At 38.1% G+C, this 6,466-nt stretch overlaps 1 pseudogene; it reads left to right on the forward strand.

Moving 5' to 3' along the window:
• The first annotated feature begins 3,062 nt into the window (after positions 1–3,062).
• Positions 3,063–4,201, forward strand: LOC112867935 (7-methylguanosine phosphate-specific 5'-nucleotidase-like; annotated as a pseudogene).
• Positions 4,202–6,466: the final 2,265 nt, after the last annotated feature.

Here is a 6,466-nt window from a genome sequence, read left to right on the forward strand (position 1 = left end):
CAATTTATTAGTCTTGAACTCACAGCCAACAGCAATATAACTCATGCCTGAATGAAGCTTACCTAAGACATATATTTTCTCCTTAAGACACATCACAGCCTTCCTGTTTTTAGGAACTTTAGATAGTGTTTCAACACCATGTTCAAGGGCCATTTTAAAAAATAAAATCACCAACCAAAAAAAAAAAAAAATGCAAAATTATGACACTCAATAGACTGGGAAAAGAACACTTGCTTGTGAATGTGAGAACTGAAAGGAGAAGGCAGAGTGTACTCTTGGTCTTCCACTGGGAAAAGTGCATGTTGGACAGCTCAAACTTTCCCCTACTCTGAACATGACTACAAATGGTGTAAAAACACTGCTAGTATCAATTTTGGGGTTACAAATATATTTTAGCAAGCAGGTGAATTATATAATGGAATTTGTGAATAAGGAAGTTTGACTATATATGAAGAAACAATGGATATACGTTAGACATAATACAGCACAGGAGGAAAAGGACACGGGAACAAGCTTACTTCCTAAAGGTAGTTTTCAGGCTACAAGGCAGGGAGGGAGAGCCCAAGTAGAGATAGGATGCCTTGTTAAGTTGAGGAGACAGACACAGTTCAGTGAAGCTGATGCAGTTAGAAATTATGAGACAGAATACCAGAAAATAGAGACAATGTATGCACATGCACACACATACACGGATACACAAACACACACTCACACAGTTCCAGACATTGGCTAAGGAATCCTCTGTGTCTTTGATTACATACTGACTTAAGTCGATGTCTGGAATCACCATAAGTTCAGAAAGAACATCCAGAAAGTAATCAACCAAACAATTTTTAGAACTAACACAGGGATCGGGACAATTCGTGTTTCTTTGGCCAGAGTAAAGAAACATCATAATATGTGGGGCATTAAGGGTGTGACCATTGTAGTGGGGAAAGTTAGCCCAAGAGTAGAGACTGCTATGTATATGCCATACCCCAGATAATAAGCAAGTCTTAACAGAATTGAAATAATCTGTAAGTAACTGCATCCTAGTACAAATTTCAATATTTCTTAATGGAATGAAATAAAATCTTACTTAACAGTGACTGCTTTGACCCCTGAAGACTGATAACAAGGTAAGAGTGTCCCTTCCATCTGCTCCACTCATATTTATAGTGAAGGACCCAGAGAGTGTAATAAAGCAATGAATGACAGCAACAAAAAAAATATGGATAGAAAAGGAAGAAATAAAACTTTCTTGTATGCAAACATTATTGTCTAATTAGAAAAGCATAAGGGATCTATAAACCAACTATTGGGAGTTTAGCAAAGTCATAGGTAACAAAAATCAATTTATTTCCATATATCATAAAAAATGAGATAAATGAAAAATACTATTTACAATGACATCAAAAATGAAAAGCTCATATATGGCTTTAACAAAATTTATGTAAGATATATATATATATATATATATATATATATATATATATATATATCTCATATGGTGGAATGTAGAAAAATACAAAACATTCCTGACAGGAATTAAAGAAGGCTTAATTAAAGGGATATAACACACTAATAGAACAGAGCACTCAATATTATTAAAATGCCAAATCTTCCCAAAATTGATCCATAGATTCAATACAATCACAATTTGGAAATATGATAAGGTGATTTAATATTTTTATGGAAATTCACTGAACCTAGAATAGCCAGAAAAAAGAGAGAAAGAAAGAGAGAGCAAATTTGGAGACTTCCAGTACCTGCTATCAACACTTACTAAAAACAAGTCAATCACAACACGACAAATACCAATATGATTTCACTCATGTGTGGAATTTAAGAAACAAAACGAACAAGGAAAAAAGGAAGAAATAAACCAATAAACAGACTCTTAACTATAGAGAACAAATTGATGGCTACCAGAGGGAAGGTAGAAGTATGGGTTACATAGGTGATGGGGACTGAGGAGGGCACTTGTCATGATGAGCTCCAGGTTATGTATGGAAGTGATGAATCACTATATTGTACACTTGAAACTAATATTACACTGTGTATTAACTAACTGGAATTAAAATAAAAACTTGAAAAATTTACTGGAATGCTACAATAACCAAGACAGTGCAATACTAATGTAAAGACAAAAAAAAAAAAATGGAGCAATATAAAGCCCAAAAATAGACCCACACTGATATAATTACTTGATTTTTGATACCAGCATTAAAGCCTTTCAAAAATGAGAGAAAAGTCTTTCAATAAATACTGATGAAGGAACTGGATATTCATATCAAAAAGGGAAGAATCTTGAATATTACCTTATATTGTATATGAAAATTAAATACAGAATTATTTTAAACCTAAATTAGAGCTGAAGGAAACCAATTTGACAATGAATTATATTTAAAAAAAATTATAAAAAACAGGAGAACATCTTTGAGACTTTGAGTTAGGCAAAGATTTCTAACAGGACACAAAGAGCTTGAACTATGTGAGAAATATTCATAAAATGGATAAAACTAAAATTTAGTTTAACTTATATATAAATTTGTATATTATATTTATATTTGTTATATATTATTTTATATAAATTCTATACATTTATTTAGTTCAATAAAACTAAAAGTTGTACTGCAGAAGACAATTATAAAAAAGTTAAAATGCAAGGCAAGGACTTGGAGAAAATATTTTCAAAATATACATCAGATTACTGACTGTATCTATTTTGCCACTTGTTTATATACCACTTATTAAAACAGTAGGGAGGACTTTATTCAGGACTATTTCAGATGGTGTTAGGACTATTACAGCTGAAAGAGATCTGAAAATCACTTATGAGGGGATATCAAGGGTAGGGGGATGCTTGCTAAACTGACTGTACAAGATTCTTGCTGAAGGCAGACCAAGGGCTTAGACTTCAAGAATGGAGGATAAGGAATTTGATTAGATATCAGGGGTGATCAGATACCAAAGATACAGAATTCTCTGTCAACTAATTTACCAACATTCTTACCACAACTGGACTGGGAAGGCTGAAGATATGACCTAGTGATGAGGCCTGATCAAAAAGAGGGAGTGCCATGGAAGAGGAGGTGAGGCACCAGGAAGCATCCAGCGTGATGCAGGCTGCAATCCCATGCACCTCAAGGCCCCATCAGGCCGTCTTAGGCCCTGCCTTGCCATCTTCTCTAGTAGGTGACCTGGGCCAGGCCCGGGTCGCCTTCATCTGCCCACCCTCCCCACCCTGGCCAGGACTTGCCGTGCTTCCCAGCCATCCCAGGCTTTACTGGACCCAGCATGGTGCCAGGGTCAGTGTTTGTTTTGGATCTCTGGACAGGTGAGGATCCTGTTAAAGGCCACCCTCCTGAGGCAGCAGTTCGAATGGTTCAGGAGATTGTGGGCTCCTTCTACAGGGGCAGGGGAGACCATTTACAGGTCATTTCTGATTGTCACATGATCTGGAGCACATTTGCGTATAATGGAAAGTGATGCCCTCCCTTCTTATGACATTTTAGATAACAGCAAGATTATCAGTGAGCAGTCCTGGAAGGAACTCAAAGTGTGCCCTCCCCACTATTACCCGGTTGAGACTGACCTACGCTGACCATCAAAGTTACCTCATATGGTGGAATGGTGGGCCAAAGCACAGGATCTCCCGTGCCAGCAGAAGATTTAGAAGTTTCAGATCGCCCAGGTGTTTACAGTACAATGCAGTGCTTAGGGAGGGATACAAGACTTTCTTTAACACCCTTTACCAAAACTACATTCCCTTTTTTTTTCTTTTTGGCAGGCATTGGTGATACCATGGAGGAGATTATCTGACAAATAAAGGTGTTCCGCCCCAGCATCCACATTGTGTCTAACTACATGGACTTTGACGAAGACAGTTTTGGACAGGGATTCAAGGAGTCGGCTCATACACACATACAACAAAAACAACTCCATTTGTAAGAACTCCAGGTACTTCCAGCAGCTTCTGGACAAAACCAACATCCTCCTGCTTGAGGACTTCATGGAGGACCTCACTATGGCTGATAAGGTTACCAGTGTGGAGAGCATTCATTCTCAAGATTGGTTTCTTACATGACAAGGTGGAAGAGCAGTGGGAGCACTACATGGACTCCTATAACATTGTGCAGGAGAAGGACCAGATGCTGGACATGGTCTGCTACAGCACATCCTGAACAGTGGGGACTGGATGGAGATGTAGGGCTCCTGAGTGTGCAGGTGTAGGGCCAGGCACTGCAAGCCACAGAGAAAAGGAAGCCTCACCTAGAGGCCACCCTGTTGGGAATGCTGTTCCTCCCCATGGGTACAGAGGAGAGTCCAGGGTGATGCAGCTGCTGAGCCCATGCTCCACACTCTTCCTTTCCCAGTGTCTTCTATTGTGTTCTGGGAAGGCTTGTGGGAGGCCCTGCCAGGTGGAAGGTCCTATGAGTTTGAACACAGGACCTACAGGATGTTAGCACTCTAGGGACCAACTGGTCCAGGGATTCTTTTTTCCCCAAATTTCTAAACATGGGAAGATGTTCTTCAAACAAATCTAATGTGTGAAACAGATCAAAATTTAACAAAGAAAAAGAAAAAGAAAAAGAAAAACCAAAGCCAAAACAAAATAAAAAAACAAAAAGAGGACCAGAAGAATCTACCTAAAGTTTGGTCAAAGAGAGTCTTTGTCAACAATTCCAACTCAATGTTAAGACAATTAACTAGATTCTTAAAAAGAAAGATTTGAATGAAAACTTAACCAAATAAGGTAAAAAATGGCAAATAATATAAAAAGATATTCAACATTTTTATTCCTTAAAAATACAAATTAAAACAACAAGATACTAATTCATACATAGAGGAGTTTAAATTAAAACATTGACTTAGATGTACAATTGAACTCTTGTACTTTGCTGCTGGAAGTGCAGAATGATAACCACTTTGTAAATTATTTTGGTACTTTCTCAAAAAATTATATATGTAGTTACTCTATGACACAGAAATACCACATCTACAAGTTTACCAGTAGAAATGAAACATATGTCTACACAAAAAATTTACATGAATATTTAAAATAGCTTTATTAGCCAAACCCTCAAACAACCAAAATGCTCATTGACTGGTGAATGGATAAATATATTGTTGTAAATCCACAGAGTGAAGTAGTATACAGCAATACTGTTTGATGACAGTTCTCCATCAAATAAGGTTTCTACACTTCCAGTGGCAACTTTTTCCCAGATTGTCATTTAAAGGATGGTTGTGTGCAAAAAGCTTGGGAGAACAGAGACAGTGTCTGTATTGTGCGGCTTTTTCCTGACTAGCATAATGAAGATGATGTTAAAACGAGGCAAGTTTTTAATTCCTTTGCTTTTGGGTGTGTCAAGTAAGAAATTGCTGCGGCAGAGGTCAGAGAGGTTTTTTTCCTGCTTTCTCCTCTAGGGTTTTGATGGTTTCCTGTCTCACATTCAGGTCCTTTATCCATTTTGTCTAAAAGGCAACCAATGGAATGGGAAAAGATATTTGCAAATGACGTGTCGGACAAAGGGCTTTATCCAAAATCTATAAAGAACTCACCAAACTCCACACCCAAAAAACAAATAATCCAGTGAAGAAATGGGCGGAAAACATGAATAGACACTTCTCTAAAGAAGACATCCAGATGGCCAACACACACATGAAAAGATGTTCAACGTCGTCCCTCATCAGGGAAATACAAATCAAAACCACACTCAGATACCACCTCACGCCAGAATGGCTAAAATGAACAAATCAGGAGACTATAGATGCTGGAGAGGATGTGGATAAATGGGAACCCTCTTGCACTGTTGGTGGGAATGCAAACTGGTGCAGCCACTCTGGAAAACAGTGTGGCGGTTCCTCAAAAAATTAAAAATAGATCTACCCTATGACTCAGCAATAGCACTTCTAGGAATTTACCCACAGCATACAGAAGTGCTGATGCATAGGGGCACTTGTACCCCAATGTTTACAGCAGCACTTTCAACCATAGCCAAAGTATGGAAAGAGACTAAATGTCCATCAACTGATGAATGGATAAGGAAAATGTGGTTTATATACACAATGGAATACTACGTGGCAATGAGAAAGAATGAAATATGGCCTTTTGTAGCAACGTGGATGAAACTGGAGAGTGTTATGCTAAGTGAAATAAGTCATACAGAGAAAGACAGATACCATATGTTTTCACTCTTATGTGGATCCTGAGAACTTAACAGAAGACCATGGGGGAGGGGAAGAAAAAAAAAAGGTTAGAGAGGGAGGGAGCCAAAACATAAGAGACTCTTAAAAACTGAGAACAAACTGAGGGTTGATGGGGGGTGGGAGGGCGGGGAGAGTGGGTGATGGGTATTGAGGAAGACAGCTGTTGGGATGAGCACTGGGTGTTGTATGGAAACCAATATGGCAATAAATTTCATATTAAAAAAAATAAAACGAGGCAAGTTTGCTAGCAGATTTGCTGGCAGATTCATAA

The sequence above is a fragment of the Puma concolor genome, chromosome B4 (assembly GCF_028749965.1).
Source record: "Puma concolor isolate L17-30 chromosome B4, mPumCon1.1.hap2, whole genome shotgun sequence".
In the NCBI taxonomy this organism is placed as follows: domain Eukaryota; kingdom Metazoa; phylum Chordata; class Mammalia; order Carnivora; family Felidae; genus Puma; species Puma concolor.